Source organism: Myotis nattereri, assembly GCF_964212035.1.
Source record: "Myotis nattereri genome assembly, chromosome: 7".
Lineage (NCBI taxonomy): Eukaryota > Metazoa > Chordata > Mammalia > Chiroptera > Vespertilionidae > Myotis > Myotis nattereri.
In genome coordinates, this window is record NC_138082.1 from 81,261,645 (window position 1) to 81,279,732 (window position 18,088).

The following is an 18,088-nucleotide window of genomic DNA, read 5'->3' on the forward strand; positions in this document are numbered from 1 at the left end:
CTTGTTCAGACTGGGCCCATCTTCTGCACCCACTCTGGAGGGCTTGGGAAATTTCCCGTTTTAGTCCGGGCTTTCTATGGGCCGAACTGCCCATGACCTAACACAGGAAATATTCCAGACCCTAAGAACACCCCCCATAATAGGTTGACATCATAGTGTTTTCCCTTCTGTTTTGGGAGCATTAATTGTCAGCTTTTCTCCTACAACTTTCATGCTGAAATCAAGGCTGGGCTTGACTCTCACAATGCAAGAAACAGTCCTTCAAGACCCCCAGCTTCTTCAGCTCTTTCTGCAGCCTCTTCTTTTCCTGGAAACAAAAAGTCATCTCTTAAATTCCCAGCTCTTTGTTTTATTTTTGCAGTCTGAAGCAGCACAGAGAAAGTCAACAATCTTTTCTGTGAGACAACTCTTCAAACAGTCCAGTGAATTACCTCCCATTCACAGCTGCTCCCAAGTTCCGTCTTTGTTTTTTCCAGCCCCAGATTCTCCCTGAAAACAAGCTCTTTTGCCTTTTTGTGCTCTCACCAGAACATTCTCAATGTGCCACTTCCGATTTTTAAATGTAGATCTAGCAGATCCCAGCTGAGCCCCAGTGATTTCCCCAGGATAACACAGCTCTACTGGGGACTCATTCACATCTAGATTGGAAATTCCACTGATTAACCCAACTAACATTGAGAGGGAGGGAAGGGAGGAAGGAAGGAAGGAAGGAAGGAAGGAAGGAAGGAAGGAAGGAAGGAAGGAAGGATAGAAGGAAGGAAGGAAGGAAGGAAGGAAGGAAGGAAGGAAGGAAGGAAGGAAGGAAGGAAGGATAGAAGGAAGGAAGGAAGGAAGGAAGGAAGGAAGGAAGGAAGGAAGGAAGGATAGAAGGAAGGAAGGAAGGAAAGAAGGAAAGAAGGAAGGAAGGAAGGAAGGAAGGAAGGAAGGAAGGAAGGAAGGAAGGAAGGAAGGAAGGGAGGGGAGGGAGGGAGGGAGGGAGGGAGGAAGGAAGGGAGGGAGGGAGGGAGGGAGGGAGGAAGGGAGGGAGGAAGGAAGGGGAAAGGAAGGGAGGGGAGGGATGTAGGAAGGGGGAGAGGTAGAGAGAGAGACAGAGGACTAGGGGGAAGGGAGAAGGGAGGTGGGGAGGAAAAGAAACAGAAAAACATTCTAAAAATTTGTCTAATTTTGTATATTTTTACTGTCATGCAAGTTTTAAAGAGTTCCCTTCATTTCTTGTAAGTTCTAACAAACTATTTGCTAAATATTGCTGTAAATATTTGATGTCTGCCTACCTAAAATCCATTCTCTCTTTTCTAATAATACTGCCATAATTTTCAGTGGATGAAAGCTCACTCATCTCCAGGATAAGTTATTTGGGAGAGCTCTGTCCAATATGAACTTCTGAACACATAACATTCTGTTCTGACAAAGAAAACACTTAATTCCTCCATGCATGAATACTGGCTCTGAGATGGGCATCTGATCCATCAGAGACAATCAGAACTAGCCTCAGGAGTTGTACTTGCAAAGGCCAGAAAATAAATTCTACTTCTACAAGATTTGGAAGAAAGGTTGGGGCTAGTAGAGAGTCCAATAGGAGAAAAGCAGCTGTGTGTGTGAGTGTGTGTATGTGTGTGTGTATGTGTGTGAGAGAGAGAGAGAGAGAGAGAGAGAGAGAGAGAGAGAGAAGATTGAAGCAGGGAAACAGCTTCCCTGGAAATACAGAGAACACACCAGGCCAGAAGTCATTTGTTCCAGTGAACTTTTTAGTCACTTACAGTTTTTGTGTAAGTCCTTTTGATCTGCTTCTTTTATTTGGGGCAAAGAGGAAGGATAAGTAGCATTTATTTTTCCAAAGCAGACATCAAATTTCTCTTGAGTTTCTAAAATCAGCTATTACCAATTTAAAGCGTGAAGATGATGTGTGCATGTCTTTAGCACTATTTTTTTCCGTCGTTACCTGTAATATAGTGTGCTGTCTAATTATTTAACTGCTCTCTCTATTGTAAGTTATATAAGAACAAGAAGCATTATTTGTTTTGTTGACCTCAGCACACCATAAATATTGAAGTAATAGATAAGTAGATGATAGACATATGACAGATAGATGATAGAGATAGCTAGAGAAAGAAGAAAGAAAGAAAGAAAGAAAGAAAGAAAGAAAGAAAGAAAGAAAGAAAGAAAGAAAGAAAGAAAGGAAGAAAGAAAGAGAGAGGAAGGAAGATGAAAGAAAGAGAGGAAGAAAAAGTGAAGGGAGAAGTGAACTTTCTGTCCACTCTCCTATTCTCTCCAATTCTTCTTAGTCTAGGAGCGTATCCCTTATGGACTCATTCACAACAGCTGGTACTATTCTAACTGCTTTCATCTTCTGATCAGATCACACACTCCCCTGAAATTTCTTTTCTTCCTTCCTCATCCAGAATTGTCAACTGTCCTGGCAAAGAAATGTTCACCTTATTATAAGCTCAGAGAGATGTTCCTCAAACTCGTGAAGCTTAGAAATTATTCCTGGTAGTGAATGGAGAAGGTGCTCGTCTCACTTGTGAGAACAGACACAGTATATCCACAATCATTTCATCCTCTCCTTGAGGGTCCGTGCTTCCTGCTGCCTCTCAGGATGAATTAAGAAATCCTTGTGATACCTTATTCACTTTTAATCAGTTAACCGGGATCTTAGTTACCTTAAAGATTCTTTAAAAACTGTTAAAGGTGATTTTTTCTTCTCCTCAGCCATCATAGCAATAAGGTTATTAATTACAATTAACATTATTGTTAAATGCCAGAAACCACTATTCAGCTTCATAAAAATAATAAAAGAGTAAACACAGAGATTCCTCTCCTATTTAGGTATCTATTTAAGAAGCAGGAGCTTCTGGGAATACTTTTATGTTTTGCCTACTTGTTATTAAAAATTCATAGATAAATGCAGATAAAAAGGAATCATTTTCTTATTTTCAGTCATGCCAAAATTAGCCAAATGGTTTTATAATATGATAGCTTCTAGTTGTTCTTTGCAATGGAAAAATACTACCAATTTTTGGAGACATTATAGTGGTATTCAATAATGCAGTTTAAACAATTTCCACACAAATAACACATTTATTATTATCTATGCAAAAACTAAGTCATTTGTAGTTTCTAGAGATTTACATTGAGTTCAAACTTAAGATTTTTTAAATTCATGCTAATTAAATGAAATGTGCAGTATCTATAATTAGTAATAATGATGATGATGATGTTAGCTAGATAGCATTTATAAAACTGATTTAGTTTTATAAGTGTGCTAGACACTCTTATAAGTGTTTTATACAAATTAATCCATTTACTCTTCCTAAATACCATTTGAGGCAGATGGAAAGATTATTCTACTTGAGAACTGGGAAAAATAATACACAGATGACTCATGAACAGCGAGTGCCAAGGGTCTGAGGTGAGAATGAGCACAGCTTCTTGGAGGACCCAGAAGAAGGTCAGATGCTGATAATTACATCTTCCACATAATTATATTTCACAACTTCAGTTTACCTTTCTATTCTAATAAAAGAGTTGTCTGAAAATATATTAAACTTTCAAAGCAAATAATATTTGCTATTCTAATTGGCTATCTTTGCTATTTATTTTTTACTAGAGGCCTAGTGCATGAAAATTCATGCACTGGAGGGGTAGTCCCTCAGCCCAGCCTGCCCCCTCTCATAGTCCGGGAGCCCTCAGGGGCAGGAGGTGACCAGGTGATCAGGTGAAGGCGACACCCATCACACCTCTGCTGCTGCCACTGCCAGCAGTGCAAGCTTTGGCCAGCCCTGGTTACCTGAGCCTCGGGTAGCCCTGGGCAGCTGGGCAGCTGCCATCCGAGGTTTGCACACTCCTGCCACCCCGCTGGGGCTGAGGGGACTAAGCGCTGCCATCTTGTGGCTGTGAGCCTTGCCATCTTTGAGGGCATGGCAGTCAATTAGCATATTCCCTCTTTATTGGCTGTGAGTGCCACCATCTTTGATGGTGGGGGAGTCAATTAGCATATTCCCTCCTTATTGACTGTGGACACCACCACCTTTGTGATGGTGTGAGGGTCAATTAACATATTCCCTCTTTATTAGATACAATTTTAATTTTTAAATATTTTGTTCAGAGAATGTGGCCTTTAGTAATATCATTTGTTCTGATTTTAATTGTAATCCATTACTTGGATATATCAATTTTTTCATGAGTGTTTGAAAAACCATATTGTCTTAAGAGTTCATCTCTCTCTCTGTACAGAATATATATACTACATATGTAGTCAAGTTATTAGTTGTTTGAATTTTACTATTTCCTTTTATTTTGATTCTAATATCATTATCAAATGTATTTAGAATGAAGTATCTTAAAGGCTCTAACTTAAGGATTAGTAAATTTGTCCTTGAATTTCTATCAGCTTAGTTCCATATAGTTTGATAGAATATTTTAAACACACAAGGTTTCATAATTTTACTTTTACCAATATGAAATATGTTTAACTTGTCCCATTCATCAATTTATTTTCTGCTATTATTACTGATTCATAGTGACAGTGCAATGTTGCTATTGTTTAATTTTGCCCCATATACTTTCCCATTGTTTTATTATCATATTTATGTTATCATATTTTTAGTTCTCTCCTGTCATACAGTATATAGCTAGATTTGGGATTATTCTTAATTTGATTTCTTTTAACTCTTTCCTTATATTAGGGCCTTTCTTTTATAATAAGGAAATACAGGGTGGGGCAAAAGCAGGTTTCAGTTGTGAAGACACAAAAGAGAGTTTATTCTTATACTAGAGGCCCAGTACACAAAATTGTTCATGGGTGTGATCCCTAGGCCTGTCCGGCGATCGAAGTGTGAGCTTCATTGTGAAAGGGCAGGTCCCAGCTGACCTCTGGGCCCTGGGCAACACCTGGGCCTCCGGGCCCCTGTGCGCCCCCCTCCACCTGAGTCACAACATCTGAGTCTCCACTTGGAGATATGGTGAGTACAGCCAGATGCCAGGGTGCAGCATGAGATTCTGGGACAACCAGCAACACCTCATGGAAGCCAGGAGGGCAATGTGCTCTCTCCTGGCTGGCCTCACAGACCGGCTCTTGCATGAACCTATGGGGAGTTCTACTGGCCCCTGTGGTCCTGGTGGCGGCTGTGGCCCTGCTCACCTGGAAGAGGATGTACAGGTGTGGGGTGGGCTCCCAGCACCTGAGCATGGCGGGGGAGCTTCCCCAGTGCATGAGCCCTGGTGTCCCAGGGGAGGGTAGCAGGGGGAGTGGGAGCGAATTCAGCGGACACCTCACATTCTCACTGCACATCTGTCCCCATCACCCCCGCCCCTAAGTAGCTGGTGAGTGGTCGCAGCGCGTGGCCCACGCCCGCCATGTTCCGTGCTGCCCCCTGATGGTAAGCGCATGCCATAGCGAGCAGTCAAACTCCTGGTCAAATTCCCAAATGACTGCCTGAGGGGACAATTTGCATATTAGGCTTTTATTATATAGGATTATTATTTATTAATTATTATATTATTTCCATATGGACAACTGTACCTTTGCCCCCTGCCCTATATAACTTATTTCTGTTTATTGCACCTACTAACTTAGCATTTCTTAGGTCGGGGTCTACAGAAAGGAGAGTCAAAGGCAATGGGGTCTGCACTTCTGCTTCATTGGGGAGGGAGAAGCAGTGAGGTCACATGGAGGGAAGAAGGGAGATCCAGTAGAGAGGGTGTTACTAGCTGCCTGCACAGCCTAAAACTGATGCTTGACCTTCAGAATCACTCTCCTAGAAGCCATATGACTCAAAACAGGATGCCAAGGAAAGAGTGAGAATTTATCCTCCCACTCCTGGTTCCCACTGCTCAAAACTCTGGTCAGTGGGGTATGAATTCCCACACCATATTCTGGTCGGTCACAGATATTCACTGAGCAAGGATCCTTAGCTTCCTGCACTTGTACGTGGAAGACAAAACTCTGGAAACAGGAGGCATGGTGAGGCACCGGGCAAGGGCAGTGAGGTGACATGTTGTGCATCATGCCTGTAGAAATGGGTCAGAGTCTACTGAGAGCTGGTCATCGCAGAGGTGGCAGAGAGAAGAGCAGGTCAATGAATGGTGTATAAGAGGTTTTCTAATATGGTCTTCTGACATCTGATTAGCTTTTTTTAATTGTGCTGCATTTAAATGTTTTCTCCATTTTTTTCTAGTTTTAAGCATTATGCATCATATGCCTAACAGTTATTCACAAATGTTTAATATACATGTTTATACTATAATTTTAAGGATAATTTAATTTAGTATCTACTTAGAAAGTGACAACATATTTTCACTGTCATTGTACTCTCTGTGCTCCATTTCTACCAGTCACTCCTATGTCTACATTCTCAAGGTTTAATTTAGTATTAATAAAAGTTTTGCAATATTCCTGTATTATTTAACATTACATATTTATTTCTTGAATGCCTAGAGAAAATTCTATTTTTGAGCTTACTAGTTTCTTTTATAACTCTATCCACTTTCAATTCCCATTAATTAAAATTTTCTATTCTATTTCAATTAGAAATTAAGATTGTAAAGCAAACACTTTTTTTGTCATGTGAGGATATTGTTTTTCCATTGATTTTTAGAGAGAGTGGAAGGGAGAGGGAGAGACAGAGAGAAACACCGATGTGAGAGAGACACATTGATTGGTTGCCTCCTGCATGCCCCTGACCAGGGCCAGGAGCCTGCAGCCAAGATATGTGCTCATACCCTTGACCAGAATGGAACCTGGGACCCTTCAGTCCGCAGGCCGAAGCTCTATCCACTGGGCAAACCAGCTAGAGCAAAAGCAAATATTTTTTTAATGGCAGGTGATTGGTATATATTTGGAAGAGATAAGGAAGTAGTGGCCCATCTGCTCCAACAGTTACCCTAACGAATGACCAGGTGTCCTCTCCTGTGCTTGGCATCATTACTGAACTGCCTGCCACAACCTAAACCTGATCTTGAGGTTCTCCTAGATGGCTGCAGGGTGAGCAGAGGAAGTTAGGAATCAGAAGTTTGGGGCTCTGGTTTCTTATGTTTGTTTTATTATCTTCATAGTTCTTTTTCATCTCCTTTCTTATTTTTAGGGATTCCTCAAGATTTCTGCTTCACTGGTGCCACTGTTCAGTTTTCTGATGCTCATTTTTAAGATGTACGTGTGTGTGTGCGTGTGTGTGTGTAACCTCTTTTTTCCATGGTACATCATCCCTCTCTCTCTCTTTACCTCCCTCTCTCTCTCCCCCACCCTACTTTGTTATCTGGCTTTTTTCATTTTATGAGATTTTCAAAAATAAAAGAATAGAATTGTGTAACTATACACTTTCTAATTAAGTATACACATCTGTTACTCTTAATTTTTATGAAAACATATTGACCAAAAAGAAAAAAAGCTAGATTGATTGAGTTAGTGTATCTGAGTTTATTTAAGAGATAATCTTTTAAGACTCAAATTATGCCTTGGCATTTGCACAGATATTGCTGCCATTCTGCAGTTCACTCAGTTGCTGAATCAAAGCAATGGTTAAAGTGCTACATTGATAAGCAACAAAGTATTTAGATCTAACATCATTCTAAATTATGTGACTTGAAAAGTCGCATGTTAAAGCATAAGATAAACATTAAGTATGTAAACATTATAAGGTATAAACTGTCTGCATTAGTCTATCTAGTAAAAACATCACAAATATTTATTAATTTATATGTGAGTCTCATTTTTTATTGATCATTTTATAGATTATATATTAGGATTGTATACAAATTGTGATTTTGTTACACTCATAGCTGCATGGGTGCATACTTTTGACATGGATAAGTATACATTTTATCTCTATGTTTATACATTATTTCATAATTAGGGAGTGATTCAAGGATACTAAAAATATGAGGAAATACAAATATAAACAGAGCTAATGTACTTATTTGCATAACCTAAGTATAGAATTAGAGAATGCTCTAGGGACTGAGGAGGATCATGAGTTCATTATGTGGTACAATTGGTTTAAAAATATAATGTCTCTTAAATTTTGAAAATTAAAATTTACCTTCAACTTAAAGCAAATAGTAACCACATATAGTTAGAATAACTCATGACATCAACCAAATTGATTCTAAATTGCCACCTGTTCCTAATAGCTATCATTTCCTCAACAGGTAATTATCGGGTACCTGCTGCTCAGCACTGTGTTAGACATTAAAAGTATGAAGATGAATAAAAGGACATAATTACAACCCTGAATGATTCCTGTTGGTGCATTTCTCAACAAAAATTAGCAAGATAAGGAATAATGATAGTAGTTCTGTTGTTCCGTTAATCATGGGGTATCATGATCCAAATAAAATAAGAAACTATCAAAGTAATTTAATGGAAGTCTACAAATCAGGTTGCCAGCGAGGCCCAGGTATCTTAGTGATCTGTGAAGATCAGAATGGGTAGCCTCCAGACTGTTCAGTCATTTCTTTACAGAAGTCACAGGTTTCCTTTCAATATCCTCAATAAGACTGTAACAACTAAAGGATCAGGGCTTCTTTGCTTTTGTTGGAAATGTATTAACTCAATCTTTACTCAGTTTTAGCATAGTGTTAAGAGGCACCAGCTTTGACATTAGGTCCAAATTCCAATTCTGGTCTCTTCAACTACATGCTGGTGAATCTAGGCAAATTACCCTCTCTGTGAATCTTCTTTTCTCTCATTTGGCAAATGAGCATAATAATTACAGCAATCTAATGGTTATTTTGAGGGGAAAATATATATATATGTACACACATATATAATATATAGAAATATATAATATAATATATAGAAATATATATTATATATGTTTATAAGTTTTTATAATTCAGCATAAAGTAACTATAATTATAGATACAGTAGGTCCTCAGGTTACGTTGGAGAGTCGTTCCTATGGCGCGACATAACACAATTTTAGCTGTAAGTCAGAACCCACCTACATAAGCACCTATGTCACTCACATGGAGCACATACACAGCAGTAATGAAGTGAAGCAGTAAAAAAATAATTTAAAAGAAAGATAACAATTCCTGACTTTTACTTGTGGTAAATTTATACTAATAAAAGGGTAATATGATAATTAGACCGGGAGACCTTCTGGACGTCCTTCCAGACAAAGCCATGGTGGCAGGGCCGAGGTAGAGGCGGTTAGGGGTGGTCAGACCAGAAGGGGAGAGCAGTTGGGGGGGAGCAGGCTGGCAAGGGGGACAGTTGGGGGTAATCAGGCTGGCGGGGGAGGGGGAGCTGTGGGGATGAGAAAGCCAGTGGGGGGTAGGGGGGGGCAGCTGGGGACAAGCAGGCTGGCTAAGGAGGGCAGTTGGGGGCCATGAGGCCGTTCAGGGAGGGCAGTTGGGGGTGATCAGGCTGGCAAGGGGGAGCAGTTGGGGGAAAGCAGGCTGGTGGGGGTGGTAGTAAGGCCCCACAGCAATCAGGCCTTAACCAGCAGTCGAACATCCCCTGAGGGGTCCCAGATTGGAGAGGGTGCAGGCCGGGCTGAGGGACAACCCCTCCCCCCACACACACACGAATTTCATGCACCGGGCCACTAGTAAATAATAAAAAAGATAAAGCACATATGTATTTACATTGAAATGATGGAACTTTTTTTTTATAAATAAATGGGAGATGGTTACGTAACCACGAAACATGTACGTGGAGTCTGATGTAACCCAAGGACTGTCTGTATAAAAATCATATACATTATATAACATAGCATAAGGTAACCATACTTACCTCTAAGTATTCAATGTGGTGTTTTTAACAAATCTGTGTGTATTTATACAGTGTCTAAATTTAAATAAAATAGATTTGAGTTTAATATGCTGGTAGGTAGATTTATATCATCATAATCTATTAGGTTAATATGTGGATGCTCTAAGACAAACACACACAATGAAACCCCACAGGCTCATAAAAGTATAATGGGAAATACATTATGTGGTGATAGGAGATAATACTTCATGCAAATGTGGCATTACATATCTCTGGTGTTTAGGAATATGCTTGTCAGCTATGCAAACGCTCGTCATTATTTCTTAACAGCCGCTGGTCTTTCAGCAGCACACAGAAGCAAGCTCTATATTTCACTCATTTAGTATTATAGCATTGTAATTTTTTAGATAAAACTAAAAAGATCTAGCTCACACTACCATCTTTGATCATTGTCCAGAACAAATATATGGCAGAGAATTATTAAACAGGACCTCAAGCGCTCTTTCCAGAGGGCAACAAATTATTTAGTATCATGTCAAATGACATAAGCTTATTCAGATATGCTAAATCAGAATAAAAAGCATGCTTATGTTTTGTTCCTGAATTCTAATGAGTGTACAACAGTGTTAACTGTAACAGAATAGGTACATTTATTAGTAAGCTAACCCACCGATTACCATAGTACTGGCCATCAAACAGGCAGCAGTGTATGATTATAAAAAAGATATAGACATTCTTTACGGCATATGGATTCAGTTATTCTAAGAATGGTGTGTGTAAAGATTAGTGTAGAAATACTAATTTGTTAATTAAATGTGTTTTAAATTCAGAGTTGTTTACACTGACTGGCTGATTACCTTTCCCTACCTGAGTTTTATACTAAAGTACATTATGTAACTTAAAAATTTCTCCAATTTATTTATCAGTGCACTTAGCCTTCACCTAATAAAAGCATGTATTTGTCTTCAGGCAGAAAATTTTCCAGATAGTCAAGACAAGTCTGCCAAATAAATGCCAATTTTCTAAATATTTTGAAAATTAATATTTATAAAGGACAAAATGTTACTTTTGTAACTTTGCAATGAAATTACTATTTTCTCTTCATAAATAGAAGTTAATGAATCAATGTTGATGCAGTTGCCGGCTTGCCAATTAAACACTTATCACAGAATTCATAAATGTCCTTGTCTTCACCCAGTTAGTCATAGAGAAGGCTTTCCTTTTCCCCGTATAAATAAACTTCCCTCCACCTTCTTTTTCCCTAGTCTTCAGCCTGGTCTATTTTTCCCTTGTCCTCTTTGTTTCATTGTGCTCGCTCTTGCCTTCTCTTCACCCTCCTCTGCCTTCCACACCAGAAGAGTGATGGACCCATTTAAAGGGCTGTGAAGCCCTAACTGGTTTGGCTCAGTGGATAGAGCGTCGGCCTGTGGACTGAGGGGTCCCAGGTTTGATTCTGGTCAAGGGCATGTACCTTGGTTGCGGGCACATCCCCAGTGGAGAGCATGCAGGAGGCGTGCAGCTAGCTGATCAATGTTTCTCTCTCATTGATGTTTCTAACTAACTCTCTATCCCTCTCCCTCCTCTCTGTAAAAAGTCAATAAAATATATTTTTTAAAAAATAAAGGGCTGTGGGGAGCTGCAGGTGAGGGAGTGGCTGAGGCAGAGGCAGGGAAGCCAGGCTCCTAAGGCCTGGTCCCCTTAGTGAAAACCTTTAGAAGCTGAGAGGGTGAGAGGGGGGAAATTTCCTGGTCTGTAACCTGGGGACTCAAAAATAAAGTTGCATTAGGTTTTTCTCAGATGATCATGTGTTCGAATTGCTCAATGTCCTTGGCAAGGCCTGAGAGTGCAGAGCTAGAAAGAATCAAAACACCAAGGGGGGTTGGCCAGAGGTACGCGTAAGAGAGGTTCAGCCCCAAGTTGAGATCATGAGAGTGGCTCTGGAAAAGACAGGGGAGATAGAGGGAATAGAGAGAGGCGCCGTGGAATTCAGCAAACAGTGGGAGAAAGGACAGAAATGAGTCACAGATTGGAAATGGAATAAATGCACGTTTGTGCGTTCTTGGCCAGCTGGGTTTTTACAAAGCACATAGATCACCTGATGGTTATCTGAATGAGGGCCCTGCCGAAGAGGATGACAATCAGACTAAGCCAAGCAGACAAGTGGCATCGCTACAGGGAACAGTCCTAGAAACAGGTTTTACAATTTAGCATAGATATGTCTTTTTTCTTAAAAGAAACAATCTTGGCTTATATTTTATTCATAGAAGCCGTGCTTTATTGCCTTGAGTGATTCAGGCTGCGTGTAGATGCGAGTCTAGTAGCTTTAAATTCACCTGTGTCCTTGAAGCAGCAGCCTGTAGAGCATTCAGCATAGTTACCCTGACTACTGCTCCCTCGCCTTGTTTGTGAGCCTATTATCAGTCTCCTCTTTTCAGAAAATGGTGCTCGTGGGCTATTATTGAATTAGCACTTTGCTTAAGTGGATAGATACACACACATCTTGCAAAGAATCTGGAAACCACTCAAGAACAGCAAAAAGGCATCCTCCATGAATAGGATTTACAATGTCTAAGATTTCCTATGTCCCCGAGTTGTGGGGAAGGGAGTGATGCAGGCTTATTAATCATGCATGGACATGATGCATATTAAATAGAAAGTCAATGTGTGTATTTTCTTTCAGATATAAATAGTAAGCATAATCTTCCTAATTTTACCTCTCGTATTAAAGAATAATTGTTTTCTGTTAAGAATTTAATGTTCATTTGTACACTAAAATTAAAGACATAATGATACACTCCTAACAAGTATTTGAGTTGTGCTTCTCAACATTGTCCACCTATTGGGATCCTCTAGAAAGCTTAAAAAATACTAGAACCTGAATTTCACTTGGAGAAATTCTGATTTTTAAAATCCCCCCTGGTTAATCTCATGCATACTCCAGGTAGAGAATCGCGGTATTACGGCCTGTCTGTGGCTAAAAAATGAACCTCTTCTCCAAACTTACCTACCAATAAAATAGGATGTGGTAGGGGAGGGGGAAGAAAAATAGGGATTTTTGCTACCAGAGACTTTAGCTGGGATGTTGCCTCTGCCATTTCCTTGCTGAGATGACTGAATGTCCTGCAACATCAGTTTCCTCATCTGTAAAGAAGAGGTGATTAAAAAATAGATTCAACAACCCAGAGGCTGTTCCAATTAAATGGAAGATATTATGCATAGGAATTAACACACAGGGAAATTCAGTGTGAAATTCCCTTTTCCTTGCCTAATGGAGTGTGACCTTTCCTAGCCTTGGTGCTCCTTTAGTGCAGAGCAGGCAAAGTCAAGTGAAAGTGACCAAAGCAAGGCCGCCCGCTTACTACATTGGCAATATCTCTGTAAAGGCGAGAGAGAAGGTTGGTGCTTTTAAGTTTTAAGAGAGAGAATGATTGTTTTAAACACACAAAGCAGAATGTTTTTATCTTACAAAGTGCTATTAAACTTAAAATAGTTACCTAGGAGAGCTATGAGATTATTCTAAAGACGCTAATGCTGTTTTAAAATAAAAATTCAACTATACATGTGGAAGCTGTTTTCCAGAATTTAGAGCACATAAGGCTGGGTGGCAATATAATTAATTGTCAGGTAGTAGGGATATGACCCTGAGAAAAAAAAAGCAAACTTCCTGACCCCATAGAGTTTAGCTTTAAAGGAAGACAGACTTTTATCAAGTAGTGTATGGATATCTGGAACAAAGGAAACATGTCTATGTGTAGAAGGGAAGCAAATACAAATAACAGTAGACCATTTACCAGGTAATGGAAGTTGTCCAGGTGAGAGAGATGATGGCACCCTGGATTGGTACACTGGACAGGGTGGTAGAGAACAGTAGATTTGTATGAACTATTTGAGAGACAGAACCAACAGGTTTTGCCTGAATGGGAGGATTTATATATGTATTATTTTAGATGTGAAGTCAACAGGATTTGAAAGAGAAGCCTCTGTGTGATTCCTATATATATGACTTCAGCAGCCAGAAGAACTATGATACTATCCTATCTAATAAAAGGCTAATATGCAAATCAACTGAACAGCAGAACAATTGGTTGTATGATGTGCATTGACCACCAAGGTGCAGACACTCAATGCAGGAGCTTCCCCCTGGTGGTCAGTGCACTCCCACAGGGCGGGGTGCTGCTCAGCCAGAAGCCCTGAGCTGGGCTCACGGCTGGTGAGCACAGCGGCAGTGGCAGGAGCCTCTCCCACCTCCACGGCAGCAACATCCCCTCAGGATTCCCGGATTGTGAGACAGTGCAGGTCAGGCTGAGGGACCACCCCTCCCCCGACTGCTCTAATTTCATGCACCAAGCCTCTAGTTCAATATAATTGTACCAAATATATCTCTTATTTGGGGTGGAAGATCATGTTTTGAACATGTTGAGTTTAAGATTCCTGTTGAGTCTCCAACATGTGATGTCAGGTAAGCAGTTGGAGAGATGCCTCAGGCCTAACAAGGAGAGATGAAGGAGGTAGTAAGACATCTATGGACAAATGGAGCCAGGAGGGTGGGAGATCATAGTCACAGGAAGCAGGCAGTGAGCAGCGTACACGCGTTTTTATTAAGGATTTCCCCTGGTGACGCCGTGACTGCCCCTCACACTGGTGCTTTGCATAAAATAGCATAATGTAACTCACAGGTCCTTTCTCTTAGGAGTTGTCTAGAAGTGAAAGCAAGTTGCTCTCCCAGAAATGTCTCTTCCATACACTTGGAAGTCTTACCAGGACAAGTCAAAATTTCCAAATGGCCCTTCACAACAGTCGTGTAGAATAATCAAGCAGAAGTCCCAGATAGGGAATTTTGAACACTGTTGTGCCATTTCAGATTGGAATCCAGTCCACAATCCTGAGATTGTTTTCAGTCCCTAAAGAAATAGTTACCCATATAGATTTTGCTGAAATAGTATCCTTTAAAACAATGATTTTCATGTTTGCCAGCTGCAGTCTGTAATCTAGAATGTAATTAGGGATTCTAAATCTTTCTGAATCTCTAATAATCTTAGCAGCTGTAAATACATTTAAGGTTTACTAGTTCTGTCCATTTTACTGAGGGGGAAAGAGTGAGAGAGCAGTGGGTAAAGATTTTCCTACATTAAGCAATGCACTCTACTTCATAATGCAGAAACACCTGCTCTTTAGCTAAAATTCTATTTCTACCTACCCTAGGCAGAGTGGGTAAATTCTCACTATTTGGGGACAGTGAGTCAATTTAAAACCCTAAGAGTTGCCGAAACCGGTTTGGCTCGGTGGATAGAGCGTTGGCCTGCGGACTGAGAGGTCCCAGGTTCCATTCCGGTCAAGGGCATGTACCTGGGTTGCGGGCATATCACCAGTAGGAGATGTGCAGGAGGCGGCTGATCGATGATTCTCTCTCATTGATGTTTCTAACTCTCTATCTCTCTCCCTTCCTCTCTGTAAAAAATCAATAAAATATATTAAAAAAAAATAAAACCCTAAGAGTACATTTAGTCTGCCATTTCTTAAATTTAATAGTACCTTTCAGGGTCAAGAGTGCTTTGTTCATTTGGAAAAGGGTGCAGCTGTGAGGCAGGCACAAACTCCCACTTAACACTCAGGCTCTGATTCTCCCGCCCAGCCCACAGTGCACATCTGTAAGCTGAACTCCTTGGCAGCAGACATCTCTTAACTTCCCGAACTCCATGTCTTCCTGTAAAGGTTTACTTTTTGTTATTGTTGTTTTTGCTGTTTCTGTTATTGGTGATTTTAATTTTATTGTGAAATACTTCAGACAGTCAGGTAAAAACAAAGTGTTATAAAACACATTATAGTGAACATTAGATTTCATCATAATTAGGAAGTAATTGTTTCAGATTTTTTAAGAGAAATTAAACGTTACAGACACAGTTGAGGTAGAGGTCTTTTTTTTACTCTTCCTCTATATCATTTCATTTTCTTTCTCCTTCAGTATAATCTTAATCAACTATTGGAAATTTGATGCACATAAAAGGAACAGTTTCTTTGCTTTCTCTCTCTCTCTCTCTCTCTCTCTCTCTCTCTCTCTCTCTCTCTCTCTCTCTCTTCCTTTCTTTCTTTCTTTCCACTAAAGGTCTCCCATATTCTTACCTCCCATATTATATATAGAGAGGGGGTCAGAGAGTGTGCTAAATCTTTTGGTATTGGCACTATATATATGTTAAGACTACAACAATTTCTATAGGCATTCTATACTTTCATTGTATAATTATGTATCCATAAATGTATGGAGTGTTGTTTCAGTTTTTATAATCTTTATCTAAACTGTATAGTACATGGAACATTGTACACCTTGCTTTTTTTCACTATTTATTTTGAGTTTTATTTGGGTTGCTAGAGGTAACTCTAATTTATTCCGGCTAGTGCATATAATGGCATTTATAATATACACCAGAATATAGCAACTTGGCATGTTGAACATTTTAAAGTGAAGGAGTTTGAGTAAACAGCAGAAGCGGGTAGGTTGTTCTGACCTTTGCCCTACCATTCTGCTCTGAAGGAGGTCATAACACTCCCATGTGAGAGGTGCCCCTTCACCCACAAAAAAAGGAGCACCTTTGTTTCTGAAGACAGGGGGGTGCCAGCAGAATCCTGATGAGCAGGCTTTGCTAAGTTTCCCTCGTTCACTACACTGTCCTCATGCTCTCTGACTTGCCATCTTTCTCCACCACTATTCTCTCCGCGTCAAACCTAGCACAAAATACTCAGGTCTGACTGTTTCTTTGAGGATTTGTTTCATTATGAAGGCTCCTATGCCACTGAAAATTTATATTAAATAAATGTGTGTGCTTATCTCCTCTTAGTCTGTTTCTGTTAAGGTAATTGCCATACCCAGTGAGGAACCCACAGAGGGTCAGGAAAATGTTCGTCTCTGCATTAGTATTCCATGTACAAATGCATTACAGTGTATTATTTCATGTTCCATGGGTGAACACTAGGTTGTTTATAATTCAGTTATTATAAATAATGGATAGTGAGCATTGTTGTTCTTGTACGTGTCTTCCTGAATTCACATATGAGAGTTTTTATATAGGATATTTACTTTTTAAAAAAATGTATTTTTATTGATTTCAGAGAGAGAGAGAGAGAGAGAGAGAGAGAGAGAGAGAGAGAGAGAGAGAAACAACAATGATGAGAGAGAATCATTGATTGGCTGCCTCTTGCATGCCCTACACTGGCATGGAGCCCAAAACCCGGGCATGTGCCCTGACAGGAATTGAACCATGACCTCCTGATTTAGCTGGGCTAAAATTGTTCATCTTTTCTGTCACATTGCTAACTTGCTCTCGGAGTTGTAAAAATATGTACTCCCAGTAACAATGGGAGTGCTCATTTTCTTTCATTTCTTTACCAAAATCTAGTGTTTTCTTTTTTTTAATGTTATCTCACAATGTTATCTCAGAATTTCAGAGATAAGTCTATGAAAAGTCTTGTACCACCTCCATTATCACTGTCGTCCTTTCCGTAAACACCACTGGCTCCCTGATTCTTTTCATATGAGTAGTTCTCACACACTCATGTACAATTGAATGGGCACATACTATGTGAAGTAATTGACTGCTATCATCTAATGTATGACTGAATAATCAAAACCAGGATAAGAACTTTAATCTATTTCTCTTACCATATATTAACCAGTGACAATGAGAATAATTATAATTCTGGTCCAATAATAATAAAATAAAAGAATTATGTGATCATTGATGAGAACAAACCAGATTCACTATGAACTTCAAAGAGGGATACACAAAATTCTGCTCCTGCTTGAGTCAGATACTTGGCAGCTGCCTCCACTGGGAAGCTAGGAAATTGATCAAATCATCAAAGCATTCTTTAGCTCCCCTTATCCCCTGTCAAATCCTTTAATTGCATATAATTTTAGAATTAAAAGGAATTACTAACAATTTTACCCAAGTTGCTTATTTAAACTTCTTACATGATTTTTCAAATTATGAGGTTGAGGGGGTGAAAAGTCTTGATGAGGCCATTTATAGACCTTGACCGTTTAACCTCTATGCGACCTTTTGGCTGCCTAGGACCCAGCAGTGCAGTGTCCTGCCAGGACACGCTGACCCTTGCACCTGAGGAACAGTTCAAGTGATCAAGATGTTACTGAACCACTTATTTACTCTAACATCTCACCTGTGACTTATCTACTAGTTCAGGATTTTCCTCCTTTCTAACTAATCTGGTAACCTAATTAACCAGTACTCACAGTGGCTAATGTGTCAACTCTTGAAAATATTTTCCCTAAAGAGAACTTTTCAATCATTTTCTTTTTCAGTCTTTCAAAAGGTCTAATCTAATAAAAGACAAACATGCAAATTGACCATACCTTTGCTA

At 39.7% G+C, this 18,088-nt stretch overlaps 1 protein-coding gene across 1 annotated transcript in view; it reads left to right on the forward strand.

The window, feature by feature from the left end:
• DPP10 (dipeptidyl peptidase like 10) overlaps nt 1-18,088 on the forward strand; it is a 1,372,039-nt gene that overhangs the window by 622,686 nt on the left and 731,265 nt on the right. The window lies entirely within an intron of this gene.